This window comes from Octodon degus, unplaced genomic scaffold (genome assembly GCF_000260255.1).
Source record: "Octodon degus isolate 3935 unplaced genomic scaffold, OctDeg1.0 scaffold00187, whole genome shotgun sequence".
In the NCBI taxonomy this organism is placed as follows: Eukaryota; Metazoa; Chordata; class Mammalia; order Rodentia; family Octodontidae; genus Octodon; species Octodon degus.
In genome coordinates this window covers 2,557,357-2,575,900 of record NW_004524763.1, presented here as the reverse complement: position 1 = coordinate 2,575,900, position 18,544 = coordinate 2,557,357, and the positions used below count along the sequence as shown (strand labels likewise).

The following is an 18,544-nucleotide window of genomic DNA, read 5'->3' as shown; positions in this document are numbered from 1 at the left end:
AGCACAAAGAGCTAGTCAAAGTAAAATTTTAAACATTCAATGCTATTTTCAAAGAACTGATGGAATTAGTAGTACAATCATCTCAGCTATCCTGCATATACACTTGCATGATTTTTCCCATTCTTATTTTTTCCTATATTTTTCCTTTCCCTCATCTTCATTGTTTATTCCTTATGTTCAGTTTTTGTCCATTTTACTATATGTATTATACAGATTTTATTTATTCCTTCAGGTTCTTATACTAGGTAGACAATTCAATATTTACACGTGTGTGTCCGGTTTATTTCATTTATGAGTACAGTCTCTAGTTGCATCCATTTACCTATAAAGTCCTCAAGTTTATGTTTCTTTATAGCTGAGTAATATTCATTCTATAAAAATACCACATTTTTAAAATCTATTCCTCAGTTGATGGATATTTTAGTTGTTTCCAAGGTTTGGCCATCATAAATTGTGCTGCTATAAACATGGGTGCACATACCTCACTGTGGTATGATGTTTCCAGTTATTTTGAAAAATTATCCAGAAGGGGAATAGCTGAGTTGCATGGGATTTACAGTCCTACTTTTCTAAGGAGTCTTCACACTGATTTCCATAGTGGTTGCACCAGTCTACCTTCAAAACTTTTTTGGGATATTGCACCATCTTTACTTAAGCATAATATTGTACTTATACATAAAACAGAGCCACATATATAGTCAGTATATTCAGAAAATGTATGACTACTATACCAAAGAGCTTTTGTATAAAATAATTTTAAGCAGCTATATGATAGCTTGGGCAATATTTTAGTCATGAATCATTCTGAACTTTTAAAGACGTTGGCCTATAAGAACTAATTTGGAGGAATTCTGAAGGCAACTATACTCATCTTTCTAACTTGGGACATAGAAGATCATTGCAGAGTAACAATAGAAAATTAAATGACAGAATGCAGAATTGTTCTTTCTTTTCTCCAGTAGTAATTCAAATTTTAAGATGGATAAAATATGACCTGTAAATATCAAGGAAGTTTGTACCTTGAGTTGAGACCACTTGGCTCCAAATCCACAGTATAACTCTGGAAAAACATCCTCAAATAAGAAATTAAGGTGCAAACAAAAGTTTATCTTTATTTGTCATCCTTAGCTATATTGAATAATGCATTAGTGAGAGAAGAATTGAAATGGATTCATAAATTAATCAATAAATCTTCATTGGATTAAATACATAGCATATATTAATTAACAAAAGCCCAATTTAAGAGTTATGAGTATAGTATGTGCCTATGTGAGGAGGCATGCATGCCTAACTATGAGATTTGAAAATGATATTTGAAAATATCTCTTAATTGTATCCTACGAACATTGAGATAATATCTTTTTACCTATTATTTCACTACTGTGATGAAAGTTGTGGGAAGCTGGTATCCATTTTATAATAGTGTCAGCCATTTTCTTAAGTTTCTATTCCCCTGCTGAGTTAAGTTTCTGGTCCTTCCCGCCTTGCCCATTCCCCATGAATCACATGCTATGCCCCAGGGGTGGGACCTTCCTCCATTGCCTGGATACCTGCTGATGTCAAGAGCCGAGATTTCCTCATTCCTACACTCCCTATATATACCCAGCACCTCCCCTGAATAAACGAGACTTGATCAGACTCTCCTGTCTTGTCTCCATTTCTTGTATCTCCTGTCCTTTGGCCCCTCCTCCATTCCTCACTCCTCTCCCAGGTGACCTTCGTTGACTGACCCACTGGATGGGACAGAAAGTAAAAGAAATATAGGAATGAAGTCTCTTTGAAGGACAATTTCATCCATATATGTGGGAAAATGGATCATATAGTTATCCAGTCTCCTTATTTCTTCTTTCCTCTTTCTATACTACTGTCAAAAAAGAAGACTATTGCTAGAGTGATATTTGCTTTAGTGTTGCCTAAAGCAACAGGATAGATATGTCAGTTAGCATGTGTGTTCAAGTATTCCAATTGGTCTAGTTTTTGACAGAATATTCAGAGAAATGTATTGTTACTATTACATAATCATGCTATTTTATAACACACACAAAGAGGCATGAATCACAGGCAAGCTTTGATACTTTCTACCCAAATGTAGAAGAAGGGAAGGATTTCACATTCAAAGACAAAAACAGTGAATATTATGTATCATCATTTATGCATGTGTGAGAAAGGCTGACGGGAAAGATTGGGGATGTTACTTTAACACCCGGAGAGTTCTGAAGGACACAAGAAGAAGGAAAAACACTGTTGATGGTGTATTTAGAAGCACTGTAAGACATATCTAACCTATTGCAACACTAAAGGTAGTGACATTTTCTGGCCATAAGGGCTCAACCACACAAATGATATTCCCTACCTAAAAATAAAATTTATTTTCTTAGAATTGGATACAGAGGGCTGAATTATTTTCTATATTTCAGCTTTTACATCAAGTTGTGAAACTCTACTTTAGGAAGCAATATAAGGTTACATTAAGAATACAGGCCTTAAGGGCTGGCAAGATAGCTCAGTGAAGTGGGTACCTGCTTAGACAAGTGCAGGGACAGGGGTTCCATCCCTGGCACCAAATGCCAAGCTATGCCAGCCTTGCCCCTGGGTGGGCTGAGCCACTGACTAATTCCTGGCATGGTGCCATGCACCTGTAATCCCAGTGCTGATAAGGCTGAAAACTGAAGGATCACTACAAGTTCAAGCTGTGTACTGAGACCCTGCACACACACACACAGACACAGACACAGACACACACACACACACACACACACACACACAGCCTCTGGGTTCATTCTCTATTCAGAACCACTTATCTGCTGTCAATTCATTTTCCTTTTGATTGTATTTGTCAATATTTTCTTATGAAAAATAGATATAAAGTGGACTCTTTTTCATAGGTTCACTTTGACGATCGAATAAGTTCTTATACATTAAACGCCCAGAATGATATCTAACATACAATAGGTAAAAAGTAATGCATTATGATTATTGTTACTGATCTATGGACAAAAATATACTTCAGTTTGTTAGCAGTATATTTGCCCCAGGAGAGCCTTGCAAAGAACAGATGACCAAGAAAGTCAAGAGTTAGCAATGCATGAATCTCAGGAATAGTAGCTATCTCAGTTATGTAACTTCTAGCTCCATTCTGAAAAGAGCTATGGTAAAAATTTCAGTTAGTAATTTGAAAATTACTTTCATCATCCATGAAATTTAGCATAGTGTTCTATGTGTGATTAGTATATAATAACCACCCAGAATGAATGAGGAGTGAATCCTGAGACTTCTCTATTTATGAGCAAGTTAACTGTGATGGAGTTGAGAGATTAAGCAAAGTCACACAGCTACGTGCCAACAGCGCAAGATTAGAAAGCACCCGTTGAGATGAAATCTCAGTCCATCGGCTTGAAAACTGTTTTTACTGTTCCTGGAATTGTTTTTGTATTACCTTAAAACTACAACTCTTCTCAAGAGAGCAGAAAAAAAATTTTCCTCCTTGAACAGCTACTGGAGCCGAAATCAAAAGACAGCATTGAGACCCAGAGTGTTGTGTGTAATCAAATTCTACATTGGGGGCCAGAAATCTGAAGCAAGAGGCAGCTCTTCTGCGTAGTGCTCACTGAAACTGCAGAATGGTTCCTGGAGCATGGTTGCTGTTCGCATGTATCAGTTCCTGCTGATTAAGCCTTGATTTCTAAGATGCATAGAGGTGGTAAGAAATCATGGGAATGGTGAGCCAAAATGCAGAGTTTATTTTGATTACAACACTAATAGTTTGAATTCTTCAGTACAATTTTTAAAAAAGTATCATTTTTAGAAGGAAAATTTAAAATACCATTAGAAAAGCGCAGTAGATTTACTTACAATCAAATATGCATCTTGTATCAGAGGAAGTTTTGTAGATTTGAGAAGAACTTTAACAACTTAAACCAATTCACAATTTTAAGAATTTTTTTCCACAAATTTGCAGGGTCCAAATGACCAACAGATTTTATTTTTTCCATACTTTGTAAGATGCTTCAATTAAGCCATTTAAATTCAAACTCTAGAGTGTGAGTCATTTTCCCCATCAAAGACTGAAAATTTCATCATAGTTTCAGAAAACTTACTGTTGGCCTTGATGTATCAGTACACAAATTGCGTTTTTGTAGAATTTAATTTTGAAATGGAAATGTTGTGTCATTTTTATGTTAAATATTACAAGATAAAGTCCTTGAGAGTACGGGGTATGTTTAACGACTCAACACTTTTTGGGTTCCTGATCTTGACTGTATCGTGTCCCTCACTCATCATGGCAAGATAGGCAAAGAAGTCAACACGTCCAAAATGATATGCCTAGCATACAAGTAGAGCTAAGTTCAAGGTTACTGTGGAGACACAAAGAAGATTCCACAGAGCAGTTATGTCCAGCGTGCAGAATATTGAGTATAACGTATATACAAATGTTTGCTGACATGAATATCCTCAATATTCCTCAGAGCGATTACCTTAACTCCCTGGAAATTGATACCATAGCTTTAAATATGTGCATTAAAATGCTTCTTACAACAGGCTCCAGAAGAACTAAAGATGTCCTTAAAGTATGCTCAGGAAGACTTAGAGAATCATGACTGAATTCAAAAGCAGACTGAGCTGTGACTCAGAGTTCCTCACACAGAGTTCGCTTGGTGCAGACACGGGGTTCAAAATTGAGAGTCTGGCATTTAGATCTCGATTTCCTGGGATCAAGGTGTTGATGGTAACTGATTCTGTGCCCTGGAAAAGGTAATAAATTTTCACATGCTCTTCTTCATTTGCGTAATTGTGGATGCTCTATAGGGTTATGATGAGAATTAAATTAATATTTTCATATAAAACAGTTTCTGTCACATAAAGCTTCAGTAGGTAATAATCCTTAGTATTATAAAAAACAAATGGCAAGATTTTTGGTCCAATATACTTCATAGTAATGACAGAAAACAAAGTGCCAAATAACTTGCCTTTTCTTCTCCATTATCCTGATCAACAGCAAGAGTGTGGCTGGAATTCACTGGGGATTAGTTGTTTGAAAAGAGCAATATGGCATAGGATATCTAGGGTACACTCTTACTGTACATTATTCATCATAATAAACACTAGATAAAGATTCCCGAAGAAGCAAGCAGAAATTGAACTCAGGAATATAGGTCTTTGAGCATATTTCTTTTGACCCTCTGGATTGATTTGTGAGGGATTGGCCTCAAGATTTCCATTGTATTTAGATTATGAGCTTAATCTAAGCCCAAGTCACATGGGATAGGTTTGTTATAACACAGAGGAAGAAAAGAAGGGAAAAAAAAAACCACATTGGATTTTCACATATTTGTGGAATGGATATCTGTATTCTGTGTGTAATCTTAATTTCAACTGCCACTGAGGGGAAAATACAGTGGATGAGGTGGTTGAGACTCTAGGAATACGTGCGAGGGAGGTGAAGTAACAGTTAATCTGAACAGTCCACTTGATTGGCCCAAGGGCCCTTCTCCCCTTAGATCAGAAGAGCACTCTTCTAGGCTGTCTGTGTGGGTTTTGAGGCACAACCTTGAGGAATATATCTGGCCCCTGACCCACTCCTGCCCAGCTTTCTTCCACCATACTCTTCCAACATGATGTTCTTCTGCCTCTCCTCAGGCCCTCTGTGATGGAACCACACCCAGGGTTGACTGTGATTTTAGAAGCCATGCACCAAAGAAACTATTTCCTCATTGAAGTTGTATAAATGTTAGACATTTTGTCTCAGTAATGGGAAATCTGACCAACAAAAGGTCTAGTATAAGGAAGGTATTATATGGTTTAACATTATATAGAGATTAAATCTGTTGGGATCAAATTCCTGACATTTGTCAGGGAAATTATGGTGAACAGCCTGCTAGATTAACAAAGTAACTAGTAAATGTCCCTGACAGTCAGTTTCTTTATGTGTCAAGTCGGTGTAATATTTCCTATTTTATGGTTTTCATGAGAAATAGAGATGACATTGTATGCAGTGATGAGTTCCTGTAAAGGATCAGAACTTTTCCTGGTTCCAGAAATTTCCAATATGATGATTTTTTCATCTGAAAGGAAACTTGGTCTTAGAAAGAATACATAGATTGCTACGGGAAAGTGCTCCTCCCTTCAACTTTTTCCCATGCTTTCTGTGGTTCCATATCTGGCAGAATAGTCCTCTATCGCCTGCTGAACAGATAACAAAATTCTATTTCCTATTTAATGCTTCATTCCAGAAAAATACAGGGGAAACAGTGGGCCTTTCTAGCATTGCATTCCTTCATAATAAATTTCCCAGGGTAGTTTATCACTTTTTATATGTAGTTCTAAAGGTAACAATTAAATACCTCAATTTAGTTTTCCTTGGGGAGTAGGGTACATGAGAAAAGACAAGAAATAAGTAGGAGTGTATTGAGAAGGGAGAGGAATTTCATTTTCTATAAACTGCAACATCTGCTGATGCAGACAAGTGCTAGCAATGGAAATGCCGCAAGCTTCATAGAGTCCTGGAGCGCTGCCAGCCCTCCCACCTTAATATTTAATGGGCATTTGTACAGCAACTCCATGTAGGTGTGAGATGCTAGCTGCTCATAACATTTTACTTTTTCTTGTTTAATTTAGCAGGCTCTTCATCATAAAATCAAGAATGTAGTTTGGCTAGTTTGAAATTTTAATGTTAAGCTCTTAAATTTTTCTATGAGATAATTTTTTTCTGAGAAAGATAAGCAGTAAATACTTTGTATTTATACCAGGCCTCATTCCAAAGAGATCAAAGTCCTGATCAGAAATTCAGAGGACTGGGAAGCATTCCAGGCTGTTCCGTGCTCTGATCCACTCTTCCAGAGAAGATGCTCCTGGAAGTGGGTGTGAGGGATGGGAAAGAGATCTCTGTTATGCACCATGGACTTCAAGTGGTGCTCAGTTATTGATTGTTGTGACACACATCTCAAATCCCACAGGCATATAGCCCTCTGGCTCTAGTACAGTCATTGAATGATCATTTTCATGTTTTTTTCCTATTGCATTTAAGAATCTGTCGTAGTATAGGACAGTCATAGAACGTATTCGTACAGAAGCACCATTTACAATGTCTAATAACCTTCCAAGGACTATAGCAGAAAGGAGGCAATATGTGATGGTAGATAGTGAGCAAGCTATCTTAGCAGAGAATTCTTTCCTGAGGGACACTTTCTCACCACTCATGATCCGTTGTTCTTTTAATTTAAGATGTTATCATCCCTGCTCTTAATATAGTCGTTCTTCTTAATCTGTGAGCCCTACTTCTTCTCCTTCCTCTTCCTCTTCTGCTTCCCCTCCCCTCTTCCTTCTTCTCACTTTTCTTCTTTTATCATCCCCTTTGTCTTTTCAAAAGTTATGTCCTCAAGAGGTTTTTCCAGACCTAACAACAAGGCTCACTTTGTCTTTGTTTAGTTCAGCCAGAATATTCCTTAAAAATCCAGTAGCTCATATCCAGGGTAGCGTCGGGGTTTGTGCCTATGCTTATGCTCCACACCGTGCTATGACTCCTTCACCAAGACACGCCGTGTTGCTTTCTGAATCTTTATTATCTAATGCAGCTCTGAACACATACAAAGCATTTACAAATATTCACAGAAAGAATACATTTATACATTATCAAAAGGTTCTACATGATTAAACTGTGAGTTCAAGGCCAGGCCAGCCTGGGCTACATAGTTTGAGACCAGCTGTGAATTCAAGACCAAGCTGAACTATAGGGCAAGACTGTACTCAAAAAAGAAAAAAATCAAGTAGATAGTCAGGATTTGGGGTTTTTGTCAGAGGAACAGTACAATACAGGACACATATTTTATAAGATTATAATGAATCACCTAAAGAATCCCACACAATAAATGCAGGAAATCTGTTCAGACACTAAAGACCAAAGAATACATCTGAGGGTGGGGATCCCACTATAATGCCCTGCATAAGTCCAGCTGAAAACCTAGAGCTCATAACAGTGCCTCCCAATTGGAGGCCTAGAGCCCAGGACAACATCTCATGCAGGCCTGTCTCACGGATCTGCACTGGAAAGGCCCAAAGGTCGGTGGTGGAGGCTACTGAGTCTGGGCTACCAGGACGAGGAATCCGTGCTAGCAGACTGAGGGATCTCACTAGAGCCAGGAAGCAACTCTCAAGGTAAGAACCAGAGCTCCCCTGAAAAGCACCACAGCCATCTTCAGCAACAGTGATGTCCTGAGCTCCCCTGATAAGGAGGAAATCTGAGTTCCTATCAAGAAAGCCAATGTGACAGGCTTCTCCAAGAGACTGAGCTGTGCAGCATCTCTCTCTCCAGAGCTAGGAAGCAATGCTCAAAGTGAGGACCAGAGCTCCTCCAACATGAACTGCAGCCTTCCCAGTGACAATGAGAGCCTGAGTTTCTCCTCTAGTAAGAACAAGTTCATCAAGAAAGCCAGCATGACAAGGTTCCTAGCAGAATAACCCAACAGAACCAGCAGCTTCCAATAGCTCAACAGTTTCTCCAAAGAGCTTCATTAACAGCCTCTTCACTAACTTCTTTTCCACTTTTTCACTAACTTCTATTGTGCTGCTGGCAATAATCCTCAAGTGGGTCTCCCACACCCAGCATCACTAGTTCAGTTCAGCTGGGTGTTACAACTTGACCACCAGTTGGAAATCAATACATACACTATCTGTTTGCATAAATTCTATTCTATTGGTGATGCTTTAATAGAGTAAAAGAAATAAAATTTGGGAAGGAGACAAAAGAAAATCATAGTAGGAAAATTGTAGCTTGGAAGAAGACCGCAGCTTCTAGGACTTGGCTGAAGTCATCCAAGGCAACTCCATGCTGACATTCTTTGGCTAGATTTACACTCTTCCCTGCCAGAGCAGTCACCAAAAGGTCATAAATTAGCTCAATTAAGAAAGTAAGGACTGGAGCCTGGCTCTGAGATAAGGACAGTCCCACTGTCAACAGATTTACATTCCTTCTCTATCAGACCCATGACTAGAAGGCCATAAATTGGCCCAATTAAGGGAGCAATCAACACACTGAACAAATCCAAAGGATGTTTAAATTACCTATCCAAAACCAAGAAAAGAAAAACAAAAAAAGCAACAACAAAAATATATGCCTGTTAGTGGGGTGGTACATTTTGGGGAGAATGGAAAATTGGCACTCACTTTTATCCCTCGCTTTTCTCCCCTTTGAGAAAAGTATAAATATACCTAGCTCTAAACTGTAATGCATTTAATTTCTTTGAAAAAACCTGCCCTTCTTACTTTGTCCTTGCCTAATAAACCCTATATGTGCCTCTTTCTTTCTTTTTTCTTTTTTTTTTTTTTAGGTCAGAGTGTGTGATTTTTATTTTTTTATTTTTGGCAGTACTAGGGATGAACCTGGGCCTCAGGCATGCTAGGTCAAATGCTCTACTACTCAGTTCTGCCACCAGCTCCCGGGGAATTTCTTTATGGTCAGCTACAGGTAAAGACTAGAGAAGGGAGTTATAATAAGCCAGGAATACTGAACATAAAATATATATATGAATCTCAAGGGCACACAAAATGAACACATTCTTTTCATAAATACTTGCAAAAAAACATTTGGGTAAAAGTTCACCGTTGGACTTAAAATGTCCCAGGATGCTGTGTGCCACCTTAAACACCTGCTCCCATCTCCAGCAGTGGCTCCGCTCTTGTGTTAGCCAAAGTACCCAGGGTTCTTGGTACCCATGTCTTAGCCATGGTCTGGGAGACCATGGTCTGGACTGTGTATGTGCTCGCAGGGGCAGTAAAGGGCCACAAAGGTGCTAATTTTCTTTAGGAAGTCCCTGTTCCAACTACTGTAAAGGACAACAAAAGTTGGAGAGGGTGCAAAAGCCCAGGCCTGGGCACTGTTTTCAGCTATGCCCAAGGCTACAGCACCGTACTAGCTTAGATGAATTGTGAAAATCCAAATAAGACGCAGAAACCTAGAAGCATTTTTTGTTTCTTTAAAAAAAATTTTTTTTTTTTTTGCGGAACCCGGGGTTGAACTCAGGCCCAGTACTTGCCAGGGAAGCACTTATTCCACTGAGCCATCTCCCTGGCCCTTTTTTTTTTTTTTTAAATTTTTAAAGGTCTTTTTTCCCCCACTAAGAGTCTCTTGCTGTCTACAGGGAGACACCTGCAGACAAAATTTCATTATTTATGGAAACAGTCCCCATTTCTCTTCCTTGTCCTTATCCACAACTAAATAAATAGCTGCTCTCTCTGAAAGGTGGCCACAGTCCTGTGCTCCGGGGGGATGAGCACAGGCTGGGAGACTCTGGTCCTGAGTCCAAGTCAGTTGTCCTCCCCCTCTGACTCTGATTCTTCTGAAGACTCGGGTGCGCTCTCTGGCAAGTCATCTTCTCCCATCTGCTGGAACCTTCCTGACTGGGCGTCCCACATGTACTTGATGGTCACCTTGAATTCGACCATCTCATGGCCAAAGAGCTTCAGGATGCGGGCCTGCTCTGGGGTCAGCACATCACCCTCCTTGCACACCTCGTAGTCAGAAAGAAGGGTCACCACACCTCTCCTGAGGGCAGTAGGCAGTCCCAGCTGCCTCAGCTGAGGCTCCATGGAGTGGGGGAACTGCTCCAGAGGTCCTGGATCCAGGGTCTCGGTGAAAGTTGCTTTGTTCCCAGCTCGGGCAAAGTCCATTTCTGTGTATTTTGTGAACCACTCATTGACCTCTTCCTTTGTGCGGTTGGTGAAAAGGAGGCCGACTTCACCCCTCAACTTCTTACTGACCTGGTGCAGGTTGTCTTTGTACTCGTCAGCTGGGCTTCGACCCAAGGCCACCATCATCACCTTGTTTTTGCCAAAGAACATCCGGCTGTGCTTCCAGGCATTCCGGATGTACTTCAGCTTGCTGTTCCTCATGTTGGCCACAGAGAAAATGAAGAGGTACTGGTACGTGTCCACACATTTCCGAAGTTCTTCTATCAGGTTCTGTTTCAGTTCTAAGCCTTTCTTGGCAGTTTTCGTTAAGGAAACTTTCTTGTCGCGCTTGGATTTGGGCATCGCGCCCTATGTGCCTCTTTCTGATGCATCCAGAAAATTCTTTTTGCTGCGAAGGGAGTCAGTGAGCCTGCTGCTGTGGGGCAGACTAAGTTTGGGAATCTCTTGGCCTACTCAGCCCAGGGGCAATGCTTTAAAATAATTAAACATTCCCTATATTCTGTTCAAATAAGCATTTGAGAAAGGAATATGTTGAGCTGTAGGGGACTCAGGTCGACAATTTCTGACATTGCCAGTCAAGCAGAAGACCCAATACTATTATGGGTTACTGGACTCTTAAAATATTTTGCTGAGTATACACACGTATAATATTTAAATGATGGAACTTAACAAAAAAAGGGGATACAAGTGAATGTCCATTTTGTATCTGTGTATTCAAAGTGATTAGGATAGATATATAGTTACAGTCTCTTAATGAATAGAGGGATTTGTTCTAACGGTGTTTGTAAAGAGGATATCATGTCTGCATCTAGTACAGTAATTAACCACTAGGAAGAATGTATGCAATGTGTTAATTATTGAAACTGTCCTACCAATTAGACTTGAAACTGTCTCATTGCTATTTGTTTCTCAATAAGATTATGGAAAAAAAGAGAAAGGAATGTGAAAAAGGAAATAACCTACTTTTTTTAAAGTAAAAAAGTTTAAAACTTCAAACTAAAGTTTCTGGAAACATTTACAGATCTATCAAATGTAATTAATCTATCATATAATATATCAAATTCTATGCAATTCCAGACCTAAAACAGTCACTTGTTGCATTTATGTGTTAAATTCAATTTCATTATGCATCTTTTTGTCTGCTTCAGATTCACAGAGCATACTCCATGCTTGAAGAACACGTGAGTGAACTTTCTCATTCTTTGTTACTTGGTAGAACCCCAAGGCAATTTTCAGCAAAATAATTCAGCAAATTGTTATAGACTACAGAGCCAGTTGGCTGCAGTGAAGCAAAGCGTATTAAGTCTCTTACTACGTTAAGACTCTGGCCTACTCTATGAAAATTAACGTAGTCTATCCTTACACTGTACATTTTGTAATGTTCAGTAAAAGAGTGTAGATTTTCTAAGTAACATGCCTTTCCACAAAGAAATATACCTGTCCTGTAGAAATTTATCTGGAATGAAAGCCTTAAAAATGTTCACCTCTTGACAAACTAATTAAGAGAGGGAAAGGAGAAGAGCTAGGAAACATGACAGTGAGAAGCCATACAGTTATATGCAGAAGATGGGCAAGACAATGATCCTGAGAATCTCCAGAAGATTTTTGAATCTAGCAGTTAATTGGAAAGATTCTCACCCTGAGTAACTATATATACTGACACCTGTGAACTAAGCAACTGCACTGAAGATGGCAATTTGTAACAGTAGGTTTGTGCTTAGAGTGCCTATCATTCTGGTCTTCTGAATACAGGCTGCTTGTCATAACATGCCAGTTGCTGCTGTGCTGTCTCTCGGGTAGATAAGTGTTCAAAATGACGGGGGTGGTGAATGAAGGCAGGAGACAGGGAAAGGAATGTTGTGGGACTGTCCTGCTTCAAGGTTATACATGGTTAGATTTTTTTGATTTATGTGTAAACATAAAAATTATATAATTCTTTATGCTTTTTAAAATATATTCTAATTTTTAATTTTTTTTATCATATTCTGTAGGGACTTAAAGTTCAACATATCAATACTTGATGAAAAATTCCTGTTCCATGTTATGCCTAATATGTTTGATATTCAGACAGATAGTGAGGTTAAGCTTAACAGCTTAGGTTGTACGGTAATAACAGTAAACTACTCTTCTGGAGGGCTAACAACCTAAGGTTGCAGACCAAATTAGAGAAAAAGGAGGGCTTCAAGGAAAACCAACATTTTGGTCCTAGCCTTCCAAGGTCAATTAAGACTCAGGACATATGAAAACTTGTACTCTAATGTTATGTAACTCAGTAGTGTCCCAAATTTTCTGACCAAGAAGATTATGAGGCCAAAGAGGAAAGTGATAGATGATGTAGTGTGCCTAAGGAGAGTCACATGGAGAGAAAACATTCTCTCAGGCTTTCACAGAGAGCACATTGGCCAAACAATGGCCATGACTCATCCACATGGGCGACACTGACAAAGGATCTGCAATCTGAGGTTCAGGATCTCAGCATAAATCCGGAGGGGATTTCACTGACCTTATCAGACCCCAAAACTACAACTCTTGTTGCATAGATCTTGCTTTGTCTTGGTCTTAACCATCCAGCAGAAAAGTGTAAAAACGAAGTAAAGCCATGCTGTTATGTTGAGCTGTAGGGGACTCAGGTCAAAATTTTCTGACATTGCCAGTGAAGCGGGATACCCAATAGTATTATAGACTACTGGACTCTTTTAGAATATTTTGTTGAGTTAACAAACCTATAATATTCAAATGGCAGAACTAAACAAAAAAAAAGGGGGATACAGATGAATGTCCATTTTGTATCTGTGTATGCAAAATGGTTAGGATAGATATACAGTTACATTCTGTTAATGAATAGAGGGACTTGTTCTAATAGTGTTTGTAAAGAGGATATCATGTCTACATCTTGTACAGGAATTAACCACTAGGAAGAATGTATGCAATGTGTTAATTATTGAAACTGTCCTATCAATTTGGTTTTAAAATTTTCTCATTTCTATTTATTTCTCAATAAAATTATGGGAAAAATGTTCACCTCTCTTAATTTTATTCCTGAAATTTTTCTCTTAAGTAATTATCCAATATGAGCATGATGTTATATGCTGAATAACTTTGCATAATTATTTATTTTAGTGAAAATGAAGAACTATTTTATTCAATAGTATAGGTAGGTTAAATAATTATATATTTGTATAATAAAATATAAAACAAAAATTTGGAGATTGAAAGACTTATAAAGGCATGGAAAAATGGTCATAGTATGACATGACATAAAAAGATAAGAATATGAAATTAAATTTTTAATCAAAATTATACATATGCACAGAATAAAAATGAAACTCAAGAATTAAGAGCAATTATATGTTTTCTTTACAATTTATCATACAATATAATGAATACATAATGTTCCAAAATATTTTAATTTAATTTGTTGTTAATACCTGCTTACAGTGCACAATGATTATATTCATTTGAGGGAGTTGGCACATGTACATAACACATCTTACCATGTAAAAATGTAACTACTTATTTTACATGATCTACTCAAATTCTACGGCAGAAGTCACTTTGCAGTGTAGCTTCAGTATATGACAGAGGCTTGTTTTAAATGATATTTTCTGCACAGCATCCTCCAAAACACAAGTAGATCTCATTTGCTAATCGTGGGCTGTGCTTAAAAGTGACTTTAGAGAGAATTTTTTTTAAAACATCTTCTGGGGCTCATTTCTGGGAGTGTGGACGTGGAATCCTGCATATATATTTTTTCAAAGCTTCAGGTAATACAAATACACATCAAAAACCATCCTATATTACTTTGGCTTGAAATAGAAAGAACAAATATTAAATAAAGCTTAGAAAGAGATGTGGATGGATGAAGAAGAGACATTTAAGTTATAGTAGAAAGATAAGCGAGGTACTCAGAGCCTTCTGGAGAGACTGACAATCACTGAAATAACTTCACTGGGAGTACATTTCTCTGGTACAAAAGATACAGGATAGCAACGGGTATCTCATTACTTCCTTAAATTCCTGAACTAAGAGTAGGCAGGAAAGGAATAAATGGATATAATATTTATTGTGATTATGACCTGAAAAATATATCATACACCTAAATTTACAATATAATTTAATTTCTGTTTTATACTTTTTCAGAAAGACAACCAAAGGCTAGAAGTTTAAATTTCTTTAATCTTCCCATTTTACATGTTCTACTTCCATTATTTTATTTTTATTTAGTTTTGTTGTTTCATTTTTGTGTGTGTGTGTGTGTGTGTGTGTGTTTTAGGTAATGGTCTACTACAGGGTGTTCCTGGTCTCACTACTAGATCAGACTCGTAGTGATCTGCCTGTTTACAGTCTCCCAAGAGCTGGGATTACAGGTGCACTCCACCACGCTCAGTCTTTTATTTAGTTTTTATATGCCACAACTTTTTAGAGTCAATGTTTGTTCAGATTGACCCCAAAGTTTGAAAATTTGTTTGCTAACAATTAAACCATTAATTCCTGGTTGGTCTATTTTCTTTTTTCTTTTTTCTTTTTGGTCTATTTTCTTACAAAAAATTTAATAGTTTACTCAGCGCATGTGGGAAATTCATTAAAGCTTTGATTGTTTTTAATTGTCTATTTTGCCTTCACAATTGAATATGCAAAATAAAATTGAACATTTATCCACATGAAATAATTTTTTTCTGAATATAGGATGCTTTATGTAAGTCCCATGGTAATCATAAAGAAATACCTGTAGAAGATATACAAAAGAAACTAGTAATCAGAGCATGCCATTGGAACACATGAAGCAAGACAGTGACAGAAAAGGGGACAGAAGAGCCACACGAGAGAATAAAGAACAGCCAACTGTCTTATTCTGCTAGGAAGTCCTTGCCTATCAATAATTGCACAATGTAAATGGATTCAGCACACCGCATCACAGGTCACACAACGGCAGAATAATGGATAACAGAAGAAACAAGAGTCACTGTACTCTGTGGACAGTAGACACACATGACAACATGGACTGAAAAGAGGGAAAAGGTCTTTCATGCAAATAGTAAGCCAAAGATAGCTGTGTTGTTCAGACTTATATCAGATAAAAGAATAAGTTAAGAATGTCAAAAGAGTAAGAGAAGTAAAATATATGATAATACAAGGACTATTGACTAAGAAAGTAAAAACATGCTAACTGCATATTCACCTGTACCCACAGGGCGCCAGCTCTGCTCCGGAAGGCATTTCTTTCTCAGGGAAGCACCACGTCACTGCAGCCCTGACTAACAGATACAATTGATCATGGATTTAGAGCTTCAAAACAGTGAGACAAGTTAAGACCCTTCTTTTCATAGAAATTGATTTGTTTCATGCATTCTTTATAGTGATGCAGCACCAACTAACACACACACCTCAGGGAGCTCGAAGCACAAGAACAAAATGAGCCTGAAGTGACCAGAGGATGGAAGTGAATAAGCTTAGAGAAGAAACATGAAACAGCAGAAAATAAACAAACAAAAAAAAATACTGAGATCAAGAAAATTGAAGACCATCAACTGGATTAACTGTCGTAGTCTGTGCTGCTGTAAAAATACTTTAGGGCAAATATTTCATACTGCAGAGTGGATGGTTTATAAAGAATGAAAATTAATTTCTTTTAAGTCCAAAGGCTGTGAAGAGCAAGATCCAGGTGCCAACACTGATGTCAGGTGAAAGCTGCTCCGTGCCTCCAGGACAAGTCCTGGGTGCTGTGCTCTGACATGATGGAAGGCAGAAGGCAGGAGAGTGCTCCTTTCAGCCTTGAACCATTTTAAGGCTTGTTAATCTCAGAGGCCATATTATTAGTACTGCTGTACTAGATATTAGCATTCAACATGAAGTTTTGAAAGACTATCTTCATTCAAACTATAGCATTTCATCTTTGGCTCCCAAACTCCTTCTACTTATAAACAAATTGTATTCCTTTTTTTCCAGTGGTTCTCAAATGCTTAAACTCATTCCAATATCAAAATCAAAGTATAAATCCAAAGTCTCATTGAAAAAAAATCACCTATATGAGATATAAATTAGATTTAATGTATGATTCATCCTGAGGCCAGTTCCTCTTAAGCTACAGATTTAAAGCCATCAAGTTACATGCTTCTAAAGTACAATGGTGACACAGACTTAGGGTAGATACACTTATTCTGAAAGAGAACAATATGCAAGGAGAAAGGGATAATGTCTTCCAAGCAAATCTAAAATCTTACAGGGAAATTTTACAGCTTAAGAATAATCTTCTTTGACCCCATAACCCACCTTTCAGGTACAGTGGCATGAGGTTGGATTCCCAAAGCGTCAGAAGGTGTTACTCGTACAGCTTTGTTGGGTGTAGCCCATGCTGTGACTTTTATAGGCCGCAATATGCATCCGGGGCTTTTTCATGCTGGGGTTACATGCTGGTGACTTGGGATCTTTGGTGGAAGCCTGTTCTCAAGGTTTCAATAACCATTGCCTGGTGGGAACTCTATGTTAGCCCTAATTTTTCAGTCTAGCAAGGCACTGTGCCGCTGGGGAATTCTCAAACCTCTTCGAGACATCACTTGAAACCTAGGTTGAGTCAGCTGTGCCTCTACAACACTTGCACTCTTGCATCTGCAGTCACCATAGCAGAGCTACTGCCAGGATTTTTACAACATGTACTTGTGTACCAGTGACTCGACTTGTATCTGGTCCTACTTGGGCTATGAGTGGGGTAGCTGAGGAGCACTACACCAGAGTGGGAGAAGAGACTCGAGGTATTACCGGGGAGTGGACTAGCATTGAGTCCCAAGTTCCCATCGGTGTTCTGGGATTCTCCTTTGTAGTTTTTCTTCTCACAAGGCTCTACCACTCTTGGCATCTTATGGAAGTAAAAACCTTAAAGATATTAGCAGTATCTGCAGGCAATTCCCTGATTGTCTTGGTAAACAGCTTCTGGTTTACTTCTGTCCATAACAATGTCCTAAGCAAAAGGTTGCTCATTCACAATCCTGGATTCTGTCCCTACTGTACCTTCTTTTTTGTATTTTTTAGGGAAGAGTCTGCAGAATGTTCAGGGTCTCACTATTAGATTGGACTCATAGTGATCCACCTATTTACAGCCTCCCAAGAGCTGGGATTACAGGCATGCGCCACCATGCCCAGTCTCAATTGCTATCTCAGCACACTCCTGGGGTAGGGCTGGCACGGCAGGCCGGGGATCGAACTTCCAGCCCCTGCACTTGCTTACAGGCTCACTAATCCACTGAGCTATTTGGCTGGCCCTCCTACTGTACTTTTTAAAATAAATCTTTAAAATATGGCCAGGATTATAATTTTCCAAATTTTTGCATTTTGGTACACTTTTAATACATATTTTATTTTAAACTGTTTTTATTCTTGCATTTTACTTAGGCAGGTAAGAGAAATCATGCAATATCTCCACAACTTTGTTTAGAGTCATTTTTTAAAAAATATCCTCATTGTTACTTTTAAATTATTGTAATCACAAAGTAAATTATCAATTCATCTAAATTCTTTACTACTTTATGATATGGGTGGCATTTCCTGAGTTTCCCAGAAAATATCTCTCAGTTCTAAGATTACATGCAAATGCTCTTCACTGTCCATATATCTATCATCACTTTGGCCACAATCTTTCAATATCTAAGAAGACCAAGGCTTTCTCTATGGCTCTTGTGAATCATCACAACACTCACCCCAACTGCTCTGTTCATATCACCCCAGGCTTTTTCCTGTGTGCATCATTATACTCTTCCAGTCTCTACACAATATCTTCTAAAGCTACTTCTACATTTTCAGTTATGCACTATAACAAAGCTCCAGTTTAACTTATATCTTATTCTAATTGTATTGGTGTAACAGAATG

General features: G+C 38.2%; 1 pseudogene across 1 annotated transcript; it reads right to left on the bottom strand.

Annotated features, from left to right (window-relative positions):
• Positions 1-10,104: 10,104 nt before the first annotated feature.
• Positions 10,105-11,030, bottom strand: LOC101577527 (annotated as a pseudogene). Its single transcript, XR_001117348.2, has one exon. The product of XR_001117348.2 is annotated as an mRNA turnover protein 4 homolog pseudogene (transcript).
• Between the last annotated feature and the right edge of the window lie 7,514 nt (positions 11,031-18,544).